At 39.5% G+C, this 27,087-nt stretch overlaps 1 protein-coding gene across 3 annotated transcripts in view; it reads left to right on the top strand.

Annotated features, from left to right (window-relative positions):
* The window catches only part of LOC306656064 (olfactory receptor-like protein DTMT), a 280,983-nt gene that overhangs the window by 147,967 nt on the left and 105,929 nt on the right, over positions 1 to 27,087 (top strand). The window lies entirely within an intron of this gene.

Below are 27,087 nucleotides of genomic sequence, written 5' to 3'. Positions count from 1 at the left end.
TTATTTAGCTATTCCTTTGCGGAAGTTCCTCCCTTCACTAACTTACATTGTTGTTTTTCATTCCTTCCTCATGGAATATTTTCTTGACAATGTTCTATAGTACAGGCTTTCTATTTGTAAATTCTTTTAGCTTTTATTTATCATGGAAGAATTATATTTCATCATCAAATCTGAAGGTTAGTTTTGCTGGGTATATGATTCTTGGTTGACATCCATTTTCTTTTAGAGCTTGAAATATTTTTGCCAGGCTCTTCTAGTTTTTAGGGTCTGGGTTGAGAAATCTGCTCATATCCATATTGGTTTCCCCTTATATGTACAATGATTCTTTTCTCTCACAGCTTTTAAAATTCTATATTTATTTTTTATGTTAGGTATTTTCATTATAATGTGCCTTGATGTGGACCTTTTGCAATTTTGTGCATTTGGTGTCCTGTAAGTCTCTTGTATTTGACTTTCCATTTCATTCTTCAGATTTGGGAAATTTTCTGATATTATTTCATTGTATAGATTATTCCTTTGGTTTGTATCTCTGTGCCTTCCTCAATCCCAATAATTATTAAATTTTGGTTTTTTCATGATATCCCATCATTCTTGTTGGTTCCCTTTGTGATTTCTTACCATCTTCTCTGTTCGGTCAACTTTGTTTTCAGGATTAAATATTTTGTCTTCAATTTCTGATATTCTGTCTTCCAAGTGATCTAGCCTGTTAGTTGTGTTTTCTTTTGAGTTTATAATTCAGTTTACTGTTTCCTTCATTTCAAGGACTTCTGTTTGATATTTGTTTTTCACCATCTCTATCTCTTTATTGAAATGATCTTTTGCTTCCTGCATTTGGTCTTTAACCATTGATTTGTGCAATCATTCATTGCCTGGATTTGCTCTTATCTCATCATTTGCTTCTCTGATCATTTTAATTACGTACATTATGAACTCCCTTTCTGACATTTCTTCTGCCATGCTGTCACTGGATTCTACTAATGTAGCATCTAGGTTTGTTTTCTCATGTTGTTCATGTGTCTTCCTGTCTCTCAGTGTGAATCTGAGGTATTGAATTTTTCCTCCTATAGACTTATAGTGTCCCTGCCAGTCTCCAATACCTCACCTTAAATTAAGAGATCAATATTGGCAGCACACCATATAAACAATGTGCATCCTTAGCTCAAATAGTCCCTTTTAAGATATTAACCATATGGTCTTAATAAATGGAGATTATGAGTTTGATTATTATCTACAGCATAGCCAATAGGTTTGCAATAAGGACCACAATTTCTAATGGTGGGAAAAAAGGATGGGGAGAAATGTAGGATATAGTATTAATAAGAGTAATAGTGAGTCTATAGACATATTATGTTGCAGAAGTAGTAAAAGTGGAATTAAAAGAAATTGGTTGTTAGCATGAGAAAAGGGCAAAAACGTCTCCAAGAATATAGATAGATAAGAGGAAAATAGAGACAGTGAGAAAAAATGTTAATAAAAGAAAAGTAGAAATAATAGTAGGTATAATAGGAATAATTGTAATATTACTACTAATAAAACATCTACAATAAAACTACACTATACTGTTCAAACCTCCTACTCTTCAGTAGCCTGATGCCTGGGAGGAACACAAAAATACAGTGTCCCAAGAAGGTGCTGCCCCTCTAGGGATGGTGGCCTCCAGGTGGGGTATAATCCATGCTAGTAGACAGAGGCATTTCACATGTTGACAGATGGTCGACCACAGCATGAAAGCTATACTGCAGGCTGGGGCTGGACTGGGTTCTTCCTGGTGTCTAGTAGTGTTTATTTTAACAAAATCATATATGTATGGAATTTAATTTTCTCTCCCTCAATTTCAAGACATTCCTCTATCCCTCTTCTCCTCCCTCTCTCATTCTCCTTCCTCTATACTACTGGTCTTCCTGCTGTTTATTTATTGCTTTTTTTAAAATTGGTGCTTTATAGTATACATAAGGTGTAAGTTCATCATGGTATATTTGTGTATTCTTATAGCAAAATTTGGTCAATTTCATTTCACAATTTCTCTCTTTTCATTTCCTCCCTCCCTCCCCCTTTACCAAATCCCCTTTTTTAGCCATCATGTAATATATAGTACATTATTAACTATAGATACCTTGCTGTACAATAGATTCCCAGATTTATTTCTCCTACCTAACTATAACTTTAATTCTGTGATTTATACATGTTTGGAAATACCACATTTTATCCCATAAATATATAGAATTATTATGTGTCATTTAAAAATTGAATAAAACTAAAAAATTAAATGATTAAAAAATTAAGTTTTATTGTGATGTAATTCCAATACCATACAATTCCCCCATTCCAAGTATATAACTAATGACTTTTAGTGTATTCATAGAGTAGTATAGCAATCACCACAAATGAATGCAGAGAACATTCAGTAGAACTGAATGCAAAGAATGTTCAGCACTCTAAGGAAACCCAATACTCCTTGTGCATTTTCTTCATTTGCCCACCTTTTCCAACCCCTGGTCATCACTAGTCTACTTTCTGTCTGGAAATTTACCTGTTCTATACACTGTGTAAATGCAGTCATACAGTATGACGCTTTATGATTGACTTCTTTCTCATAGGATAAGGTTTTCAAAGTCCACACATGTTCTAACATGAATCACTCCTTTCTGTTGCCAAATATTATTCCACTGATGAATATGCCACATTTTTTATCCCTTCACTAGTTGGTGGCCTTTTGCATTGTCTTCAGTTTTGTCTGTTAGGAGTAACAGAATTAATAACATCTATTTCAAGTTTTGTTGTGGATGTACATTTTTATGTCTCTTGGATACATCTTGGGGTGGAATTCCCGGGTCACAGAGTAAACTTACACTTAGACTTTTGAGAAACCACCAAATTATTTGCCAAAGAAGTTGAGCTATTTCACAGTCCCACCAGCAGTGTATGAGGTTTCCAATATCTCCACATCCTTGGTAGCACTCATTATCTGACTTTAGCCATCCTAGAGGGTGTAGAGTTGTATATCATGCAGATATGTCTGGCTTTTTCTTATTTCTTTCCTTTTTCATTGCATGTGAAATAATTTTATTTCATTGATGTCTTCTAAACCACAGACACTATTTTCTTTATACTAAAACATTGATTCAGGTACCCATAGATGATGATTATACAGACTCACTTAAAGAAAAATGCACCCCATTACATGGGATCAGAGAGTTTGCTGAGAAAAACTTGTTTTTGGAACAATACCTTAAACATATCATTGTTGGTTGCCTTTTGATTATTGAATTCTAATTGTCATTTGTGTAGCCTGGACTAACATTCTTCATCAGATAAATGATTGGAAAAAATTTTCTCCCCACATCCCATGAGCAGTTTTTACCCTTTCTTGATAGTGTCCTTTGTTCACCTAATAAACACAGCTAAAGCACATTCTCCAACCTATTCTTTTTCAGCAACAAAGAAATATGTTTTGTCTCCATCTGACCATTCTGCTCCAGATATCTCAGTTATTTCCACATATTGGAGGGGAGCAGGATTTTCCTGGATTGGCCCTGATATCTTTACCTGCTCAGATAGTTTTAGAAACTTCTTATAACCTGCAAGATTCCAGATTCTTTGCTTTTGATTCAGAACTTTACCAAAGTTGATCTTCAGTTTGTTCCCTTTCCTGCTTCATCTCAGTCACTTATCTCTCCACGTCATGCTCAAAGCACCTGCTCCTGTGCTGGGATGTTCAAGGCTTCATCCCTTCCAGGCTTTGTACAAGATTTTGTTTCATGCCAGGTGGAGTATCACAAGCCTGTAATCCCAGTGACCCAGGAGGCTGAGGTACTTCTGCAGTTCAAAGCCAGCATCTGCAAAAGTAAGGTGCTAAGCTATTCAGTGAGACTCTGTCTCTAAATAAATTACAAAACAGAACTGGGACATGTGGCTCAGTGGTCAAGTGCCCCTGAGTTCAATCCCTGGTACCAAAAGGAAAAAAAGAGTTTGTTTCACTATGCTGTCTACATCTTTTTGGTAAAACTCTCAACTGCATTTCTCTCCTAGAAGTCTTCTGATTCTGCCTTGGTCGGTTTGTGTCACAAATTGTGTGTGTGCATGCATATGTGTGAAAACAGTTTTGAGATCCTGGAGACTAGAAATTATGATTTCTTCTTTGCTATTTCACTGACAATTTGAATGCTGGTTTTGGAAGAACTCATACTAGAAAATTATGTCTTTAGAATATCGACATTAGACATTCTGGAACAGTACTGGTCCATCCTGGGGTCTAAGAGTGATTTGAATGGATAGGGGACTCTGAATCAAAATTTTAAAAAATATTTTTTAGATGTTGACAGACATTTATTCATTCATTTATTTATATGTGATGCTGAGAATCAAACCCATTGCCTCACACATGCTAGGCAATTGCTATCCCACAAAACCACAAACCCAACCTCAAAATTTTGTAAGATATTAATATATGCAGTTATGCCCATCACATCAGGTCAAAAATCTTTGAGGTTAAAAGTCACCACTGTTATTTACCTGACACTATACCATATTCAAATGTGGTACTATATATTTGTAGAATGAACGAATGAGTGGATGTCCTGACCCGTAGGACTTCAACGGGAACCTGGAGTGGGGAGCGGGGATTGGGAGAGACAAGAGACACGGGAAATGGAGACAAGACAAAAGCCTGATCAAGTCTCGTTTATTAGGGGAATAAACACAGTTAATATAAAGTACAAAAACCAATCAGAGGAAAGCGCGCGAAGGCAAGACTAGTCTTGCGCCAGAACTTGAATAAGGAAGTGTAGTTGGCCAATCATGAAGCACCATGCAATCTAGTCTGATGCACATGGTATAGTCTGACGGTTGTGTGTGCAGGTAGATGCACACCCTGCCAGCATCCGGCAGGCGCCATCTTAGCTCAGCATGAGGCGAAGCAGGGGGTGTGACCATGAAGTGAGGCAAGGCAGGGCATGTGACCTGCCAGCTCCGGACAAGTGGATACTGTTTTTGAACCCTTCTGAGAGTATCACTAAAGAGAAAGTACAACCAAAAAAATTGGATCAAATAAGAATGTAGAGAAATCAAGAAGAATTCTATTTTGATATCTTAAATTGTATCCTCCATACTTCCTAGCAAAGAATATTTAGTAGGATTTAAAAACTTTACTGGACAGATAGTAGGTAGTCATCACATTGTCAAATACATTATTATTTTTCCTCTTCTCTAGAGTCGAGGATGACATGCTCACCAACCATCTAAAGTGAAATATTTTTACAGAATTTTAATATAGCTTATTCAAGATCTTTTTCTCTGACCTCTGGGATCATGGCAAGAGGAAATCAGACAAACAGCTTTGAGTTTCTCCTCTGAGGAAATCTCAGAGTGGCCAGAGCAGCAGCATATCCTCTTTCTGCTGTTCCTGTGACTGTATGTGATTACTGTGGCTGGGAAACTGCTCATCGTCTTGGCCATTGGTGCCAACACACATCCCACACCCTCATGTACTTCTTCCTCACCAGCCTATCATGTACAGACATGCTATTCACCTCCACCACTGTCCAAAGTCCTGGTGAACATCCACACCAAGAGAAGGTCCATCTCCTATGCAGGATGCCTGACCTAACTCTACTTCTTCTTGACTTTAGGGAACATGAACATCTTCCTCCTGGCCACAATGTCCTATGACCATATTGTGGCTGTTTGCCATCCTCTGCACTATACAGTGAGAATGAGCTTCCAGTCCTGCATGATTATGGTAATTGCCTGCTGGATCTTCATATATTTTTTGGCTAAGATCCACACCTTCCTCGTATTCCAGCTCTCCTTCTGTTCTGAGAAGACTATTCTTGACTTCCTTTGTGACCTGGGACCCCTAATGAAGGTCTCTTGCTCTGATACCCAGGTCAAAGAACTTGTACTTCTTTTCTTGGGGTGGGGGGTGATGCAGATATTTTAAACCCCTTCTTGCTCATCCTAGTCTCTTATATTTGAATTATGTCAGTTATCTGTAGAGTTCCCTCTGCCCAGGAAGGCTCAAGGCTTTCTCTACCTGTGTTTCACACCTCTTTCTGGTTGCCCTGTTCTTTGGGACAGTGATCAGGGTTTATCTGTGCTTCTCCTGCATAGGAGGTGGACTTTCCTGCATAGGAGATGGACCTTCTCTTGGTGTGGATGTTCACCTTCATATTGGAGGACACAGTGACTGCAGTCATATACACAGTGGTGATTTCCCTGCTGAACCCCTTCATTTGTAGCCTGAGGGAAAAGGACATGAAAGAGCACTAGTCAAATTTACTCATTTGTTTTATAGTCAGGCACCACAGAATGATATTTCAGTCAACAACAGGCTGCATGCATGACATTGTCCCCATAAGATTACAATGGAGCTGAAAAATCCCCATTGCCTAGTGTTCTTGTGTCCTAACATGAGGGCACAGTGCATTCCTAGTGCATTGCCAGTCGTCATTTAAGAACTTAGCATACTTAATAGTGACAATGAAAGATTAGGTCACATTATTATATTTACTATATTATAGTTTTATCATATTTTAGAGTATGCATCTACTCAAAAATCAGTTTACAACAAAACTGCATGCTGTGTTGTGTTGGTGGAAGCCTTGTATATCTTGTTTACTGAATCTCTTGACTGTACTAAGGAGCCATGTTGAAGCTGGGTGTACTGGTACATGCTGGTAATCTCAGGTACTCAGGAGGCTGAGGCAGGAGGATCCCATGTTTGAGGGCAGCCTCCACAATTTAGCAAGACCCTGTCTCAAAATAAAAAATAATAATAGTATAAAAGAACTGGGACATTGATCAGTGGTATCAAAATGAAAATACCCAGTACAAAAAAAAAGCCCTCATTGATTCATTGACCTGCACCAACTAGATTTGTTCATGCAAAGATGAAAATACTTAACTGCATATTCCTTGGAATATGCTCCTTTCATTAAGACATGAATGACTGTACTTATTAATAAATTTTCAGAATGAGAAATATCTTTGTAACATTCATAATTCTAAAAGTCTGTGTAGTCTTTTATGCTAATTTATCAAAGCTTTATCAGTGAGTTCACAGAAAGTGGGTTAATGATAAATCAATTTACAAGTAAGGTCAATACCAGATGGCAAACATTTTTTATTCCATTTGGGGACTCTCTTTTGAGGCCATGAAGGGTCTTCTTGCACATATATTCTGAAAAGGCCATTGGGTGTTTGTGACTGTGGTGCTATTTACAGAAAGAGAGAAGAGAAGCAGAGCAACCAGGTGTGTTTCGGGACCTCTGTGGCCTTATGCAGAAAGGTGGAAAACCAATTCCATGCCACATCTCCCTAGAGAGTTGTACATGGCTCATGTGAACTTGCAACTCAGGAAAAGAGGGCTCGGGTGTTGCAGCACTGGGGTTGCATATCTGAAATCTAATCCTGGTCTCTTGTGCCTAGTTATGTATGCTGTTACCTTGGCTGCCAGGTTGGCAGAGTTTAGGGTAATTGATGACTGGCAGCAACAGTCCTGCTGAACTTATTCACTGGTCTCTGAAGAGAAGAGAGAGTTGCTCCCTCCAGGGTGCTAAGAGGACAGGTCCTAATAGCAGTGTCAGTTATCTATAATACACAGTGGTCTCACAGTGAGGTAGCCTAGAAGAAATAAGGACCTGGAGAAAGGAAAGAGGGACTGCAGCGCTAAAATATCACCCTCACCTTCACCTCTAGGCCTGTTTTCCTCCAGGCCTAGATTCTTTAAAGGTCCTATAAGTCTTAGAGTCCTGTATTCCCAGGTAACTAGTGACTACATACTCTTTATAGAATGTAGTTTTGAACTAATTAATAAAAGCCTGGAGACACATTGTTCAAGACCCAAGATGTGGATTTAGTCCAGGTGCTGCATCTCAACTAGATAGCATCAATTTGAGAATCCTGAGAGGAAACCAAATGATTGCAACCCACATTTTACCCCATGACCCAAGGATTAGAGCTTACCAGGCTGACACCATGACTCTTGCCCCTTATGTTCACCATCTACATGGTTCCTTTCAAAGAATTCAGGACCCCAAAGTCACACCTTACCCCAGGCACAGACCCCACTCTGTGGCATGCATTCCTGAATAAATATCTGCCTGTGTCTGTACTGATGGGTCCTAATATTCCTTTGTGCACAAAGTCAAGATCCTGCCAGGGCTCAGTTAAAGACCCCTTCTCCCTCTTGGGACCTCCTTGGACTCCATCTGGTGATGACAAGATTCCATTTCAGGAGCATATAGTCTGCCCCTCAAGGTGCCTATGGGTATTTTGGCCCTGACCCTGGAGCCCCCTCACACATTCTCATTTTCTGGGCTTCCTCATACAGGTGCAAGGTGGTTTCTGGCCCTTGGATGACATGCTAGGAAGGAACAAGCAGCACACTCAACTGTCTCAAGCTCTGCAAGAGTTGGGACCATGGCTCAGCCACCAGAATAGCCTTGTCAAAAACCACAATGCTGACTCAGAACCCACCTGAGCAGACTGCCCAGAATTCCCTGAGCAACTTAGCTAGGATGTTCAGGGCTGCTTCATTTTTGTCATTTTGTGCTTATAGGTTTGGGAGATTTTACTGGTAAATTCAGTTTTGGTTTTGCACACCTAAATTACACATCTGTTTTGCTTTAAAGAAAGTTTTTGGCTCTCAGGCTTTCTCTGATTCTTTGCTGGTAAGCTCCATTTATTCAAGGTTACTTAGGGGACTGTTTGCCAAGCTGCAAGTTCACTTGCCTGCTCCCTTGAATGTGAATCTGCTTTCCTAAATGAATCCCCTCTCTGAAAACAAACAAAGAAAGAAAATTAATTCTCAGACTATTTGGGCATTGAAGACTTCTCTGAAGCTTGAACACAGGATTCTCAAATTAAGTCATATGACCAAGTGACCTCAGCTTGTTTCAGCAGGTCACAGCATGACTCAGATCTAACTGTCCCAGTGTAGACTTGGTACTTACATTACATGGTGCTTTGTCTCATGGCCAAAATTTTAACATAGCAGGATCTCTGACAAATTTGTTAATCTAGATTTGTTAGAGAAAATAACAGTGTTCAGAACTGTAACATGTTTATTTTGTTTTGTTTTTGTTTGTTTGGGGCTGGAGTTTCCTACCTTTCAAGATTATTACAGCAATTTTTAGTGTTTTAGATTAAAGTTTTGACTATTCTCTGGTATGTCAAATTTTATGAGTAGGTAATCAAGAGATTACTTAAAAATGAATTTTGTGACCAGTCAAGGTGGCACACACCTATAACCCCATGGTTCGGGAGGATCGTGAGCTAAAAATCAGTTTCATCAACTTAGTGATGTGCTAAGTAACTCAATGAAACCCTTTCTATAAATAGAATACAAAATAGGGCTGGGGATGTGGCTCAGTTTTTGAGTGCCTCTGAGTTCAATCCCCAGTACCAAAAAAAAAAAGGAATTTGGTAAGAAAAAATCAGATAAATATCTAAAAATATATGTAATAGAAGTAAAATCCTGAATCATTTATACATGAGTTAAAATACTAAGCCATCCTCTGCTAAGTATGAATAAAGTACTGGGCTTCTTGAAATCTGTTGAAAGGTATGGCATCTGTGTCTGTTCCATGTGGCTCATAGATTCCTGGTACAGAAAAACACTAACATCATTGAAAATTATCTGATTTTCTAGTGTAAGAATGACTATTCTTGAGGGACAATGTAAGTGTCTAGAAAAATAAAAGACTTTAATTAGAAGGCAATCTCATATGGAAACATACTTGAGTGGACTTTAAGCAATGAACCTGTAAGGTAGTTAAGGGTCATTTTTGCCGGCCATTTTAAAATATCTTGAAGTCAATAATTGTATAAGACAACTCTTTGAATACTTAAGAGTCACCATCTATTTTAGGTTGCAGGTTGAGGAAAACATCTTTTGTTCTGTGGTAGGTTAATGGAGGCGACTCTGAAGAGAAAAAGCAGCTCTGTCCCTTCCTGCCTATTGAGAACACTTTACTATGTGGTTCATGCCAGCAGCCATGGCAGGGACTGCAGGGACATCTGTGCAACACGTCAGCTGCTGTTCTTTTCTTATAACTGATTTGCTCAAATTAGATTTTTTAAAATGTTCTTTTTAAATCCCTTTGGTATTGCAGGAAAATCTTGCAGGCGTTGAAAACAAAAATCTTAAGCTAGGCAGGTTGGTGCATGCCTGTGATCCCAGTAACATCAGAGGTTTAGGCAAAAGGATTACAAATTCGAGGGCAGCCTCAGCAACTTAATGAGGCCCTCTCTCAAAATAAAAATAAAAGTTCTACCTCCATGGTATAGTGACCCTGAGTTCAATGACCAGGACAAACAAAACAAAAATCTTGAGTTTTCCATACCCAAAATTTGTTATGTGTTATTGCTGGTGATGTCCAGTGATCAGCATTTACATCTGCACTGAATGAAACTGGTCTATCTGGAGTATGTACCTGGTAATCTTTAGAGGGTTTGGATCTGTACTGTCCCCTCAAAGTCCTTTGTTAAATTCTTGGTCATCATTGCATCAGTGCTCAGAGGTGGGGCTTGGGAGAAGTGATTGGATCAAGACAACACTGACTTCCACAATGAATTAGTCCTTTACTGGGTCATCTTAGAGGGAGATATTGGAAAGTGGGGGAGATGGAGGGGCCTAGGCAGAGAAAGGATGTTCTCATCCCAGACCCTACCTCTATTTTTCCTTCCCAACCCCCATGAAGCCAGCAGCTTTTCTCTTCCACAAGCTTCCAGTCATGATGCTCTGCCTCAGACCCAGAATGAACAGAGCGGTGACCATGGACTGAAACTCTGGAACCATGAGGCAAAATAACCCTTCCTCTTGTAAGTTTATTTTTCTGATGTTTTGACACAGAGTTAAAACTGAGTAACAGTGTCTGCCTCACCTATAGGACAATCTAAAGGAACTCGATGACAGGTTCCAGGTAGACTTGACTTAAAAACTACTCCTTCTAACCCTGTCAGTCACTCAAGTTTGACACAAAGGGCCTTTCCACACTGACTTCCCCTCTGATGTGGGACTAGAGCACACCAAGGATGGGGCAAGTCCACCTCAGCAATGATGACTCAAGCCACCTAGTGGAAGATCAGAAACATCTTCAGAGAAAGCTGCTCAAGAGAAGGAATTTATCAGAGTCAAACTGGAGTCACTGATGTCAGTCCACAGTAAGTGAGGCATCCTCCACCAGGCACAGTCACTGGGCTTCCTGAGTACTTCTGCATCTGGCCTCCTTCTTGCCTCCTGCTCTGCAGCTTGTAACATTGCTCTGTGTTCAGGAAGAAGCATCTGCTCTGCCCCAGATGCCTTGATATGGTCCACATGGCAGTCCAGCAGCAAATGACCAGCCAGATGACATGGTCCTCAAGACTCCAATCCTCTCAAGACTGAGAAACAGATGGGATGGGGAAGACAGTAAGGGGGATCACTTAAAGTTTAATAATTTCTAAGAAGCCACCAAAGATATTTTTTTTCAATCCCCAGTCATTTTCCTGCTAACCTGTTCATTAAGCTATTTTCTCCTATACAGCTTCCTACAGGGAAGCACCCAAGGTGGAGAAGCATGAGGATGCAGTACAACTCAGAGAACTGATGTGTAATGCATTTGTTTGTGCAAGCCCCTAACTTGGGGCATTCTATATTGTATATGTTTCTGAACTTTACCACTATATAAATGATACTTCTAACAAGTTTCTATGCTCAGTAGGTTGGGGAAAAAGCTGGTTAGATCTCTTCCTAGTGTGACCAAGCTAAAATTAGTTTTATTTATCCTTTCCTATAATTCTGATGTGGACCAGTGAAACCCAGACTCAGCGTCCTGCATGGACCCCAGCAATACTGGGGATACCAAGCACCCAAACTTCCATAGAAGCACACAGAAGCTCTGTGCTACCTCCACCTTGTCCAGTCTTCACTTCCATATGGCTCTTTCTGGGCTAACCCTTCATGATACACCTGTAGGTCATTCTAGCTAATTGTTGATACTAGGGCTGTGGGAGGGGTATGGAAGCCCCAAATCTGTACCCATGTTGAACATAAGTACTGGAAGCCTGAAGGAAGGATAGACTTCTTGGGATTCTTGTCCTTTACTCTCTGGGACTGATGCTGATGTGAGTACTAAGCACAAACAGGAGATTAGAGTGAAGAAAGGCTCATTAGTCACAGTTACTTAGGAAGGCACTGGAGATAATTTTCAAAGTAGTGTGTCATAAAAAAAAAAAAAAAAGCAAGGGGCTTTGACTGGGGAAACTTGAGCATATTCCCTTAGAACACTCATGGCCAGAGGCAGAGGTGGGCACACTGCTGGGCATGCTCAGTTAGAGGTCACATACCACATTCTCAAAAAAATAAATAAATAAATAAAATAATGAAAAAAAAAAAACTGGGGATGCCTCTAGGCATACAATTCAATATTAAAATGAGCAAAGTTCACTCTAGTTCACCTAAAAACAGTGAAGCAGTGATCAGCACTTTAGCCTGGTTCCTTGTAAGTTGCCCTGGAGAATTTTGTCTGAAAGAAAACACTTCTTATGGAGCATTAAGTCATTTACAGGAGCAGCAGGTTCTTCCTTCCCCTAAAAACATAGGTATTTGCCCCTAACTGTGCCTGCCAGTGGCTGACACTGCTGATTCTGGGAGGCTGGAATCAGGACAGAATTGAAAGTGCACCCACACTGGAGAGAATGCAGTCACAGAACTGAACAAAAGTGGGCAGGCATAGGCACAGCTGGAAGTTCAGCTTCCAGCACAGAGCAAGGCTGATGTGAGAGGGAGTGGCCTTCAGAACACAGCACAGCTGGGGCACAGCCAGAGCAATAGGACGCAAGAGTCCTTAGGGTGCCTGTCTCTGATAGATATCTTCAAAAGTTTTAGTTAGTGAGGAGAGGTGGAATGCATGGCAAAGTCACCAGTTTACTTGGTTACTCTTAAAGTTTCCTTTAAGCCACTCCCAAGGCAGATGAATAAGTGAATTTCAGCAGACACTTTATGAAACATCAGAGGCACAGACCTTGAGAGTGAGAAAATAGGAACTGGGAGCTCCCTGGCAACTGACTGGGGAGATGAAGCAAGAAAAGGATTCACAGAAGGATTCACTGGGTTGACACCTGACAAGTCTTCCAGGACCCAGTGAAGCTACGAGCTTGGCCAGAGGGGTCTCCATGCATTTCAGAAGGGAAGCTTTCTTGGCTTGGCAGGAGTGCTATGATAACTTCTGACCCCAGTGCCCACATGAACACAGGACTGACTTAAAGATGAAGTCCCCAGAACAGTGGACAATACTAAGTCAGTTCTGCAGAGGACCGACGGGATCCAAAGCTCCCCTGAGCTGAACTGAGTGGTGCAGGTTGCTGAAGGATCTTGGCTCCTGAGACCAGTGTCCACAATGACAATCCTGGATGGCACTGCCTGTGGGCCCCTGCTGGGAGCCCATGGACTCCCCCTCCCTGCAGTGCTCTCTTCTCTCACCCTGCTCCCACTGGGCCTCCACTCCACCTTCACTCATAACAAAGTTCTCCTGCATGATTTCCTGAGTCTGACTCAGAACTTTTATAGAGAAAATTGGAGTCTTGTTTAAGAGTGCTTTCAAAAAGTGAAATTGGGGCAAGGAGTAAACAACTTGCATGAGGAACTTAGTGGTCTGGCAGTGCCCCTGTTCAAGGACAGGTAAGCTCTCTGTCCAAGAACTTTAAAAAAGAAAACTTAAGGACATCTGGTTTCTGCTCTCAAGGCCAAGCTCCTGGTCAGATCCAGGTCTGGAGACCAAACATACTGATAGCACTGAGCCCAGTGGCTCCAGACAATAACTTTATATGTTTACTCCAGTGTATTTCAGAGAGAAGGGAAGAACTCAAAGGTGACAAGACTGCTTTCTTTGGTTATGTATACTGCGAAATGCCCATGATGTCTCTTTGGTGCTGAGTTGCTATGCTACCTGGGATGGTTTTCCTTTTGTATATACATTATATGTCTTAATAAATACTGTCTTTTCCTATACAACTTGTGGTGGTACATTCAGCAGATTGACCCATATAAATTATAAGTCCATGCACGGCAGTAGGAAATATGTTCCCAGACAACTTTCTTTTACAGGAACACAAGAACCATGATTTGGAGCTCCAGCACCCTGCTCTCCTGTGACAAAAATGTGTGAAAAAATAAGGCCTAAGATAAGGGGGAAAGTACAAGCCCAATTGTGGCTGGAGGTTCTAACTTCTGTCTTAGAAACAGAACTAGGACAAGAAGATTAAAGACTTCCTAAGAATAGAAGAGACCTGAAGGACATGATTATTCACTTGCCTGACCCCATATCTACAACACACGAAGTAAAGTAACTATAAAATGAACAGTCTTCTCAAGTTCATGGAATAATCACCCAATGGCCCCACACAAAATAAAAGCACCAATATAGCTCAAAAGTGGCATTTCGTCAGAGTAAGACCAAAACAGAAGAGGATTTGTACCAGGTAAAGTAAAACATTTAGAAAGTGCTATCCAATTGGAATATAATACAAGTCACAAATATCACTTTAAATTTATCAGTTAAAAAACAAAGCAGTGAAGTTAGTGTTAATAGTATATTTTATTTAAGTGAGTATCAAAAATATTATATTTTAACCTGTGATGAACATTCTTTGTTTTTTGAAGTCCTGGGGATCAAACCCAGGGCCTCACACAAGCTAGGCAAGTGCTGACCCTCTGAACTACGGTGCAGCCCTGAGATAACTTATGTTCCTGACTGAATGTTTTTTAAACCCTGGGGTATTTTGTACTCTAACAGTACCAAAATTCACACTAAGTGCATGTCAAGTGCCCAACAACCACACATGACTAGCCATAGTAAAGATCTCAGACCTCTGCTCTGACCTTAACCATTTCCACAGGATTCCCTCTCTCCTTAAGTTGACAGCTTCTGGAACACACTGGCTCTCCACTTTTAGCTACTGTTGGGGCTCTACCAGTGTGTGCAAGAACATTTCATATCCTCATGGTCAAGGTCATTGAGAAGATTCATGCTTACGTGTCTGTGGAGTGTAGAGATGGTATTTTAGATTCACTTTCCCAAACCAGTGCTGCAATGATGTGTCTGTCTCCTACAGTGATAGATTCTTCAGCAAAGTTTTCTTCTTCCAGCATACCACCCAAGATGTAGGGTGAGCTCTCTCTCCCCTTCAGTACTCAAAAATACATGGAGGATTCTATCATCCCTGGAATTAGAGGACAGAGAGCAGGCACCTGCAATCACATGTGAACTCTTGATATTGATACCAGCCTTGGAGATCTTTTTTGGCAAAGAAACCATGTGAGGAGTCAACAGAGTGGGCTCATTTTATAGAATTATTCTCTTAACCTCATGTTCCCACCATTCTCATCTATGTGTCTCCTTAAATTCTTAATATTATGATTTCCCATTATTCTTGAAGGGATGTTCAGTGCAGTTGGAAAAGAAACAATAAAACTAAATGCTTGAAAGGAATATGCAAACTTACCAATAGTTATGCTAGTTCTTAATGTATATCTTCAATACCCAAGATATTTAATAAAAAGCCCTTTGTTGCCACCTGCAGCAACAATCCCACGGGAATTTATCGGAGGTGGACTGGGAATGAACTACTTCTATTCTTTAGTGGGTTGTTTTCTTGGTTGCTTGCTTGTTCACTAGTTTATAGAGGAAGAGAGACTTTGCTTAGAGGAAGAGAGGCTTTGCTTAGAGGAAGAGAGGCTTGCTTAATTTTAGAGGTGCTACACTTTCACAGGTGCTACTTCTTAAAGGTCTGCTGCTTCTTCTTAGAGGTGCATCCTACATAGGTGCATTCTTAGTCCTCCATTCTGCGATCTGTAACCTGCGACCTAGAGGTGGGTTCCTAGTCCTCCTCCCAGGTGAAGAGAATGTCTTATATACACTAAGGCAGCCAATCAGCTTAGGATTAAGTAGCATGATTGGAGCATGCACCATGGTACCAATTAAGAATGAGGAACATATGTTGACCACTAGCGCAGAAGAGACATTAACCAATCAGGCAAAAGTAGATCACGCCATGTTAACACTAATTATGCGCCACCTCTTGGCCCAACGCCAGCCACCATCTTAGGGCTACTTAAACATGTCCCTACAACCCTTCTTAGAAACCATAGAGAATTTAGTAAAAACAATTGCAAAATTGTCATACAAGGTCATCAATAACTTCTGTATGTATAAAAATTGCCTGTCAAAAACACAAAAATTATCCCCTCCAAAAGGGCAAAATATCTAGAAGTAAAAATAGAAAGCAATATACAAGGACAAAGTTAAAAATCTATAAAATTCAACCAAGAAAACGTGAATAAATGGAAATATAATCTTTATTTATAGTTTATTAGATAATTAGAGAAATAGTCAAATCTATAATGTCCTATCATTTCAGTCATATAATGTGATGAAAATGTAATGTCCCAAGAGGGTGTTTTAATTAGAATTTAACAAATATGTCTTAAGTATATTTGAAAAAAATGTGTCAGGAAACTTTGGAATACAATATTAAGGAGGGCCTGACACAGATATTTAAATGAATTACTTTGAAGGTATACTTTACATAGTACTAGTACAGAAATAGAATGACATCAATATACTAAAATTCAGAAATAAGCTCAAAGGATATATGAACACTCAGCACATTGTAAAGGTAGTGTTTTTAAATCAGTGAAGATTGGGACAGCTGATTTTCGGGATAAGGAGAGAAGAGAAGGAAGCTAATTCTCCTTAATCCAAATTTCAAATGAATGAAGTATAGAGATGTAGGAACTAAAACTGCATGTAAAGTAAATCAAAATGGGACAATATAATTTTGGATAAGAAAGTTCTTTCTAAACACATCCAAAGAAAATACAGGAGACTGGAGGTCCTTTGACAGAACCCAGGATTCAAGAAGAGGAGGTACTGAGAGACTTGGGACCAACTCAGAGCCACCAGGTGAGTCTCTCCCACTGGGCGGGCTCCCCGGATGGGGTAGTAGTCCCAGAACACAGGGAACTTCATGGAGTAGAGTGGCTCAGTGAGATTCCTCCACTGGAGCCGTGAACCCAGTCAACTTGGAGCATTGCACAGGAAGGCGGCACAGTGAGAGGCTTCAGTGTACGGCGAGGTTCCCTGGCCCAGGTGGTAGCTCCGGTCCCCGGGAATGTAGCAGAGGAGGGCCCCTCAGCAAGAGAGTCCCTCCCACGTCCAGGCTCCTCAGCCCTTGCTGTAGGCCCAGACCCCTGGGAATATCGCAGAGGAGGGCTGCCCAGTTCAGGCAGTAGTTCTGGACTGAAGAGAATTTCTCAGAGGAGAGCTTCCCAGCAAAACTTCCACACTGCATGAGTCTTCACCACTCAGCAAGGCTTTCCCACCAGGACAGAGGAACCAGAGACACAGGCCCAGACCAGAAGTGCCCCAGTCCACACTCTAGATCCCCATTGGCTGACCATCAGTCAACAAGTGGAGGCACCTCTGCCCACTGACGGAATATACCCCACCTGAAGGCTACCACCCCTAGAGGGTCAACTTCCTTGTGGAGCACTGAATTATCAAGTTCCTCCAAGATTTCAGGCTACTGAAGGCTAAAAGGTGAGTTATTGGAAATCTACAGGGAGACTATTAGTCAATAGAGGAAATTTGCAATATCTCAGGGTTTCACTACTAGAGGGGTAGATACCTGAGCAATATGAAAAAACAAGGGAAGAAAATGTCCCAAACAAACCTAGATGCTACAGCAACAAAATTCTATGACAGCATGGCAGAAGAAATGTCAGAACGGGAGTTCAGAATGTACATAATTCAAATGATCAGTGAAGCAAATGAGGAGATGAAAGAGCAAATTCAGTCATTGAATGATGAGATGGAAGAGCAAATGCAGGCTTTGAATGATCGCACCACTCAACAGTTAAAAGAGCAAATGCGGGAGGATGCCAGAAAGCTGCTCAGAGAAGGAGCCACCCAGCAATTCCCTTGGACTTGGAGAAAGGTACCAGGAACCTAGGTGGCTTCTCGGAGGAGGATCTGCACAGAAAAATACTTAGGGGCGAAGCAAAGGTTCTAGGACCAAGGGCAGCTTCTCTGAGGAGAGGCCGCCCAACAAGACACTTCAGCACAGGGCAAGGCTCCCAGGCCCAGGAGGTAGGTCCAGGTCCCTGGAAACAATGCAGAGGAGGACTGCCCAGCCCATGGTAGTTCAGGATAAAGGGGAACTTCTAGGAGGGGAGCTGACCAGCAAGATGTCCCCACAGGGTGAGTCTTCCCTGCTGGGCGAGGCTTTCCCACAAGGGCAATAGAACAAGAGACACAGGCCCAAACAAGCCTTGCCTCAGCCCACAGTCTACTTCCCCTTTGGCTGACCTTCGGTCAGCAAGTGGAGGTGCCTCTGCGCACAAGCAGGGAATATACCACATGTGAAGGCCACCACCCCTGGAGGGGCAGCTTCCTTGTGGACCACTGCATTATGAAGTTCCTCCAAAACTTCAGGCTACTGAAGGCTAGAAGGTGTGTTATTGGAAATCTACAGGGACACTATAAGTCAATAGAGGAAATCTGCAATATCTCAGCATTCCACTGACACCTGACCAATATGAGAAAACAAGGGAAGAAAATGTCCCAAACAAACCTAGATGCCACATCAATAAAATCCAATGACAGCATGGCAGAAGAAATGTCAGAAAGGGAGTTCGGAATGTACATAATTCAAATGATCAGGGAAGCAAATGAGATAAAAGAGCAAATGCAGGCATTCAATGATCACACCAATCAACAGTTAAAAGAGGAAATACAGGAAGCAAAAGATTATTTCAACAAAGAGTTAGAGATATTGAAAAAAACAAAAAACAAAGAGAAATCTGTGAAATGAAGGAAACAAAAATCCAAATTAAAAACTCCATAGAAAGCATAACCAATAGGATAGAACACCTGGAAGACAGAACCTCAGACACTGAAGACAAAATATTTAAACTTGAAAACAAAGTTGACCAAACAGAGAAGATGGTAAGAAATCATGCACAGAATCCACAAGAATTATGGGATGTCACGAAAAGGCCAAATTTAAGAATTATTGGGATTGAGGAAGGCACAGAGAAAAAAACCAAAGGAATGAACAATCTATTCAATGCAATAATATCAGAAAATTTCCCAAATAGGATGAATGAAATGGAAAATCAAGTACAAGGGGCTTATAGGACTCCAAATACACAAATTAAAACAGACCCACACCAAGTCACATTAAAATGAAAATACCTAACATACAACATAAAGACAGAATTTTAAAGGGTGTGAGAGAAAAGAATCGAATTACATTTGGAGGAAACTAATATGGATTTTTCAATCCAGGCCAAAAACTAGAAGGGCCTGGAACAACGTTTTTCAAGCCCTGAAAAAAATGGATGCCAACCAAGAAACTTATACCAGGCAAATCTTACCTTCAGATTAGACAATGAAATAAAATCCTTCCATGATAAACAAAAGCTAAAAGAGTTTACAAAAAGAAAGCCAGCATTACAGAACATTCACAGCAAAATATTCCATGAGGAAGAGATGAAAAAAATGATGCAAATCAGCAAAGGGATGAACTATCCTAAAAGAATAGTCAAATAAAGGAGAAACCAAGACATGTCAAAAAACAAAAATGAGCCAAATGACTGGGAATAAAATTCATATCTCAATAACCCTGAATGTTAATTGTCTGAACTCATCAATCAAAAGACATAGAATGGTAAATTGGATTAAAAAGTAACTTCCAACAATATGCTGCCTGCAAGAGACTCACCTCATAGAAAGAGATACTCACAGACTGAAGGTGAAAGGATGGGAAAAAACATACCATGCACATGGACCCAGCAAAAAAGTCAGAGTATCCATCCTCATATCAGATAATGTGGACTTCAAGCCAAAGTTAGACAGAAGGGATAGAGAAGGACATTACATACTGCTTAAGGGAAGCATAAATCAATCAGCAAGACATAACAATCATAAATATCTATGCCCCAAACATTGACTCATACATGTACGTCCAACTAATCCTTCTCAATTTCAGAAATCAAATAGACCATAACACGATAATACTAGGTGATTTTAACACACCTCTATCACCAGTGGACAGATCTTCCAAACAAAATTAGAACAAACAAACCATTGATTTCAATAACACAATCAATAATTTATACTTCACGGATATTTATAGAATATACCATCCAACAAAGATCTAATACATTTTCTTCTCAGCAGCACATGGATTCTTCTCTAAAATAGATCATATTTTATGCTACAAAACTAATGTTAGAAAATACAAGGAGACAGAGATAAGACCTTGTATTTTATCAGATCATAATGGATTGATATGAGAAATAAATGAGAGAATACAAAACAAAAATTACTCCAACACCTGGAGATTAAATGATATGCTATTGTATGATGAAGGGATAAAGGAAGACATCAGAGGGGACATAAAAAAAAATCTCAGAGGTAAATGCAACAAAGAAACATCATATCAAAATCTCTGGGACACTATGAAAGCAGTATTTAGAGGAAAATTTATTTCATGGAGTGCACTAAATAAAAGAAGAAAAAATCAACAAATAAATGACCTAACACTACAGCTCAAAGCCATAGGAAAAGAAGAACAGATGAACACCAAAAGCAGGAGAAGACAGGAAATAGATAAAATCAGAGCTGAAATCAATGAAATTGAAACAATAGAAACAATTAAAAAAATTGACAAATCGTTGGTTCCTTGAAAAAATAAACAAAATTGATTGATAAACCCTTAGCCACACTAACAAAGAGAAGGAGAGAAAAAACTCAAATTACTAAAACTCGGAATGAACAAGGAAGTATCACAACAGACAAGAGTGAAATACAAAGCTATTTTGAAAATCTATACTCCACCAAAATAGAAAATCTTGAAGACATCAACAAGTTTCCAGAAACATATGAACAACTTAAACTGAATCAAGAGGACATACACAATTTAAATAGATAAATTTCAAGTAAGGAAATAGAAGAAGTCATCAAAACCTTACCCACAAAGAAAAGTCCAGGACCAGATGGGTTCTCAGCTGAGTTCTACAAAACCTTAGAGAAGAGCTCATTCCAATACTCCTCAAAGTATTCCATGAAATAGAAGAGGAGGGAACCCTCCAAAACTAATTCTATGAAGCCAAAATCACCCTGATACCTGAACCAGACAGAGACACATAAGGAAAGAAAATTTCAGACCAATATCCTTAATGAACATCAATACAAATATTCTCAACAAAATTTTAGCAAATCACATACAAAAATATAATAAAAAGATAGTGCACCATGATCAAGTGGGTTTGACTCCAGGGATGCAAGTTTGGTTCAACATCCAGAAATCAATAAATGTAATTCACCACATCAATGGACATAAAGTCAAGAATCACATGATTATTTTGATAGATGCAGAAAAGGCATTTGATAAAATACAGCATCCCTTGATGCTCAAAACACTAGAAAAAATAGGGATAGTAGGAACATTCCTTAACATTGTAAAGGCTATCTATGCTAAGCCCATGGCTAATATCATTCTAAATGATGTAAAACAGAAAGCATTCCCCCTAAAAACTAGAAGAAGGCAGGGATGCCCTCTTTCACCAATTTTATTCAAGATTGTCCTCGAAACTCTAGCCAGAGCAATTAGATTGAAAAAAGAAATTAAAGGAATATGAATAGAAAAAGAAAAACTCAATCTATACCTATTTGCTGCTGACATGATTATATATTTAGAGGAACCAGGATATTCCATCAGAAAACTGTTAGAACTCATAAGTGAATTCAGTAATGTAGCAGGATATAAGATCAATGTATATAAATCTTATGCATTTTTATACATATGTGATGAATCTTCAGAAAGATAAATTAGGAAAACTAGCCCATTTACAATAGCTTCAAAAAAATAAAATACTGGGGAATCAATCTAACAAAAGAGGCGAAAGACCTCTACATTGAGAACTACAGAACACTAAAGAAAGAAATTAAAGAAATCCTTAGAAGATGGAAAGATCTTCCATGTCTTACATAGGCAGAATTAATATTGTCAAAATGGCCATACTACCAGAAGTGGTATACAGATTCAATGCAATTCCAATTAAAATCCCAATGATGTACCTTACAGAAATAGAGCAAGCATTCGGGAAATTCATCTGGAAGAATAAAAAACCCAGAATAGCTAAAGCAATCCTTACCAGAAAGAGTGAAGCAAGGAGTATCACAATACCAGACTTTTGACTATACTACAAAGCAATACTAACAAAAACTGCATGGTATTGGCATCAAAATAGACAGGTAGATCAAGGGTACAGAATAAAGGACATGGACTCAAACCCAAATACATACAATTTTCTCATACTAGACAAAGAGGCCAAAAATATGCAATGGAGAAAAGATAGCCTCTTCAACAAAAGGTGCTGGGAAAACTGGAAATCCATATGCAACAGAATTAAACTAAACCCCTGTCTCTCACTCAGCACAAAAATCAACTCAAAATGGAACAAGGACCTTGGAATCAGACCAGAGACGCTACATCTTATAGAAGAATAATTAGGCACAAGTCTTCCACATGTCGGCATACTAACAGCCTTCCTCAACAGGATTCTCAAAGCACAAAAATACAAGCAAGATTCAATAACTGGGATAGATTCAAACTAAAAAGCTTTCTGTCAGCAAAGGAAACTATCAGTAATGTGAAGAAAGAGCCTACAGAGTGGGAGAAAATCTTTGCCATTCATACTTCAGATAGAGCACTAATTTGCAGAATATATAAAAAACTCAAAAAAATCTACCCCAAGAAACAAATACCCCAATCAACAAATGAGCTAAGGAAATGAACAGACACTTTACAGAAGTAGATCTACATGCAATCAACAGATATACCAAAAAATGTTCAACATCTCTAGTAATAAGGGAAATGCAAATCAAAACCACCCTAAGATTCCATCTCACCCCAATTTGAATGGCAATTATCAAGAATGCAAACAATAGGTGTTGGAGAGGATGTGGGGAAAAAGTATACTCATACCTTGCTGTTGGGGTTGCAAATTAGTGCAGCCACTCTGGAAGGCAGTGTGGAGAGTCCTCAGAAATTGGAATGGAACCACCATTTGACCCAGCTATTCCACTCCTTGGCCTATACCCAAAGGACTTAAAATCAGCATACTACAGAGATACAGCCACATCAATGTTCATAGCTGCTCAATTCACAATAGCCAGATTGTGGAACCAACCTAGATTTTCTTCAATTGATGAATGGATAAAGAAACTGTGGTATATATATACAATGGAATATTACTCAGCCATAAAGAATGATAAAATCATGGCATTTGCAGGCAAATGGATGAAATTGGAGGAAATCATGCTAAGTGAAAAAAGCCAATCTCAAAAAACCAAAGGATGAATGATCTCAATGATAAGCAGATGATGACACATAAGCAGGTGGGAGTGGGGCAAGAATGGAGGAAGGAGGGACTGTATAGAGGGGAAAGAGGCATGGGAGGGGTGGGGGGAGGGAAAAATAACAGAATGAATCAAAAACTATTACCCTATGTAAATGTATGATTACAAAAATGGTATGTCTCTCCTTCATGTACAGAGAAACAAGATGTATACGATTTGTTTACAATAAAAATAAATTTAAAACAAAGAAATAAAAACTAACTGCTTTGTCCACCTGAAAATTTAAAAATTTTAGTCAAAACATTAATAACAAATTGAGAAAAATCTCACCACTAAGATAGATTAAGTGACCCTACCCGTAATAAGGAAAAAAGAAAATTGAGTCAATGCAAATACATGTACAAAAAGCATTACAAAATAAAAGTGGCTAACAAATATAAAGAGATAGTTGACCATGTTATGAAGAAATTCAATTTCAAAATAGTAAAATCTCACAGGTTAAATGTGACAGTGACAAATGTTTGAAAGCAAAATATCCAGTGTTGGAACACTAAGGAAACAGTTATTCTCATTTTATTTATTTGTTTATTTATTTTTTGAATTTGCAGTAGTTCTTCTTTGGAGAAATTTGGCAATTTCTTTCCAATTATAAAATGTTCATATCGTTTTATCTAGTGTACTCATTTGTGAGACCATTTCCATAATAAAACAGTACAAGGGAGATCCAAGATGGCAGACTAGAGGGAGGCTGTGTTCCTTGTCACTCCGTAACTACGATTTCAAGCAGAGGATATCTGTTTCTTGGTGGGGCAGTTTTTGCTGCTTATTAGTCCCCTGCTGTTTACCCCATTTGTCTGCTGTGATCACCTGTAGTCTGCCAGCATATCGACGCCTTTTTTGAGTGCATATTGCTCACAGTCAGGAGCATATCATCCGCCATTTGCCTGCCTCTCACCTGTCCATCACCTGCCTTAACCTAACCATCACCCAATGCACAAGGTTCACCTCCCGATCGTCCGACAACAGTCAGCAAACTGATCGCTAACTGCCAATGGAGCACCAGCTGCCTGCTGTCGCCTGGAAGTTCACTGTTACAGTACCTGCAGGTTTGATTACACGTGGCTGCCGCCATTTTGAGACAACAGCCAGGCCCCATAGGACCACTGGCCAGACTGACTTGAGCCCTGTCTCCAGGATCCCTCAGGCCGACTGATCACTCCCTGCCTCTGGGGCCCTCACATCGACTGACTGCTCCCTGCCACCAGGATCTCCAGACCAACTGACTGTGCCCTATCACCGGGAACCCAGACCGACTGATCGCACCTGGCCTCCAGAATCCCACAACCACACAAAACACACCCGACCTCCAGGACCCCTGCCTGACCAACCGCACCCCAATTCCAGTGCCTAGAGCTGACCACGTCCACACCCTGAGGTGCTGCTCCCCATTTGCCAACACATTTGGAAGACAGAGTAGCCATCTTGAATAATCCTGGAAGCCATAGCTCCAATGTTTACCTGGGGCAAATCCCATCCTTAGACCCCTGCTGCAGGCTTGAAGCTCATTGTCAGGTACCTCTCATACATCAGGCTACTGAAGGCTGGGAGGTTTCATTACTATATGACTGTTATACTGTAGATTTTCCTTTTCCTCCTTATTAAAAAAATTTAAGTTTTTATTTCTTTACTTTTCTTGCTTTCTTTTCCTTCTCTTTACCTGTTCCCTCAGAGTCTCCTTTTCCCTTTTTTGCATGCTAACATCCAATTTCTTTGATTACACTCTCATCCTTTCTATTATCTAGAACTTCTGTGTATTCTTTTCTTATCCCTTTAACAGCTACATTCTACATTCCTCTGCATCCTCTTTGTCCTCCATTTGAAACTGCAGACCTTATTGCAAATCTAATTGTTATACGGAAGATAATATTTGAACACATTCTGTTTATTATGACAATATTGTTATTGTCCACATAGGGGCCATTTGGTCTAGGATTGCATAGTGTCTGAACTGGGCACTGCTAATATTGATCTCCCCTTAAAGAAAAGGTTTTGGAAATGTATAGGGCCACTATTAGCCTATACAGGAAAATCTGTAACACCCAGTTCTGCACTACTAGAGGGGAAGATAAAAGAACAACATGAAAAAAACAAGGAAAAAAAATGATCCAAACAAATCTAGATTCTATTTTAATAGAATCCAATGACAGTATGTTAGAAGAAATGTCAGGAAAGGACTTCAGATTATACATGATTAAGATGATTCGTGAAGCAAAGGATGAGATAAGAGAGCAAATGCAGGCAATGAAGGATAATACCAATAAGCTGAAAGAGCAACTGCAGGAATCAAAAGATCATGTCAACAAAGAGATAGAAATATTTTTAAAAAATGGAATTACTTGAAATGATAGAAACAATGAACCAAATAAAAAACTCAGTGGAAAGCATTACCAAAAGACTAGACCACTTGGAAGACAGAACCTCATACAATGAAGACAAAATATTTAATCCCGAAAATAAAGTTGCGCAGAACAGAGTAGCTGGTAAGAAGTCATAAACAGAATCTCCAAGAACTATGGGACATCATGAAAAGACCAAATTTAAGAATTATTGGGATTGAGGAAGGCACAGGGGTACAAACCAAAGGAATGAACAACCTATCCAATGAAATAATATCAGAAAATTTCCCAAACCTGAAGAATGAAATGGAAAATCAAATACAAGAGGCTTATAGAACACCAAATGCACAAAGTCACAACATATCCACACCAAGTCACATTATAATGAAAATGCCTAGCATTCAAAATAAAGATAGGATTTTGAAGAACACAGGAGAAAAGCATCAGAATAAATATGCAGGGAAACCAAATACGGATAGCAGCAGATTTCTCAACTCAGACTCTAAAAGCTAAAAGAGCCTGGAACTACATATTTCAAGCTCTGACAGAGCATGGTTGCCAACCAAGAATCCTGTACACAGCAAAACTCACCTTCAGGTTTGAAGATGAAATAAAATCCTTCCATGAAAAACAAAAGTTAAAAGAATTTACAAATAGAAAGCCTGCACTACAGAATGTTCTCAACAAAATATTCCATGAGGAGGAAATGAAAAACAACAATGGAGGTCAGCAAAGGGAGGAAATACCTTAGAGAAAAACCAATCAAAGGAGAAACCAAGCCAACTTAAAAACCAAAAATAAGCGCAAATGACGGGGAATACAAATCATATCTCAATAATAACCATGAACGTTAATGGCCTAAACTCATCAATCAAAAGACATAGACTGGCAGAATGGATTAAAAAGAAAGACCTGACAATATGCTGCCTGCAAGAGACTCATCTCACAGAAACAGACATTCAAGACTAAAGGTGAAAGGATTGGAAAAAAAAAACCTATCATGCACATGGACTCAGTAACAAAGTGGGGAGTTCCATCCATATATAAGATAAAGTGGACATCAAGCTGAAGTTAGTCAGAAGGGATAAAGAAGGACATTTCATACCGCTGAAGGGAACCATAAATCAGGAAGACATAACGATAGTAAATGTTTATGCCCCAAACAATGGTGCATCCCTGTACATCAAACAAATCCTTCTCAATTTCAGGAATCAAATAGACCACAACACAATAATTCTGGGTGAATTTAATGCACTACTGTCACCACTAGATAGATCTTCTAA

The sequence above is a fragment of the Sciurus vulgaris genome, assembly GCF_902686455.1.
Source record: "Sciurus vulgaris genome assembly, chromosome: 3".
Classification (NCBI taxonomy): Eukaryota; Metazoa; Chordata; class Mammalia; order Rodentia; family Sciuridae; genus Sciurus; species Sciurus vulgaris.
Note: the sequence above shows the minus strand (reverse complement) of the source record. Positions and strands in the feature narration are given on the sequence as shown.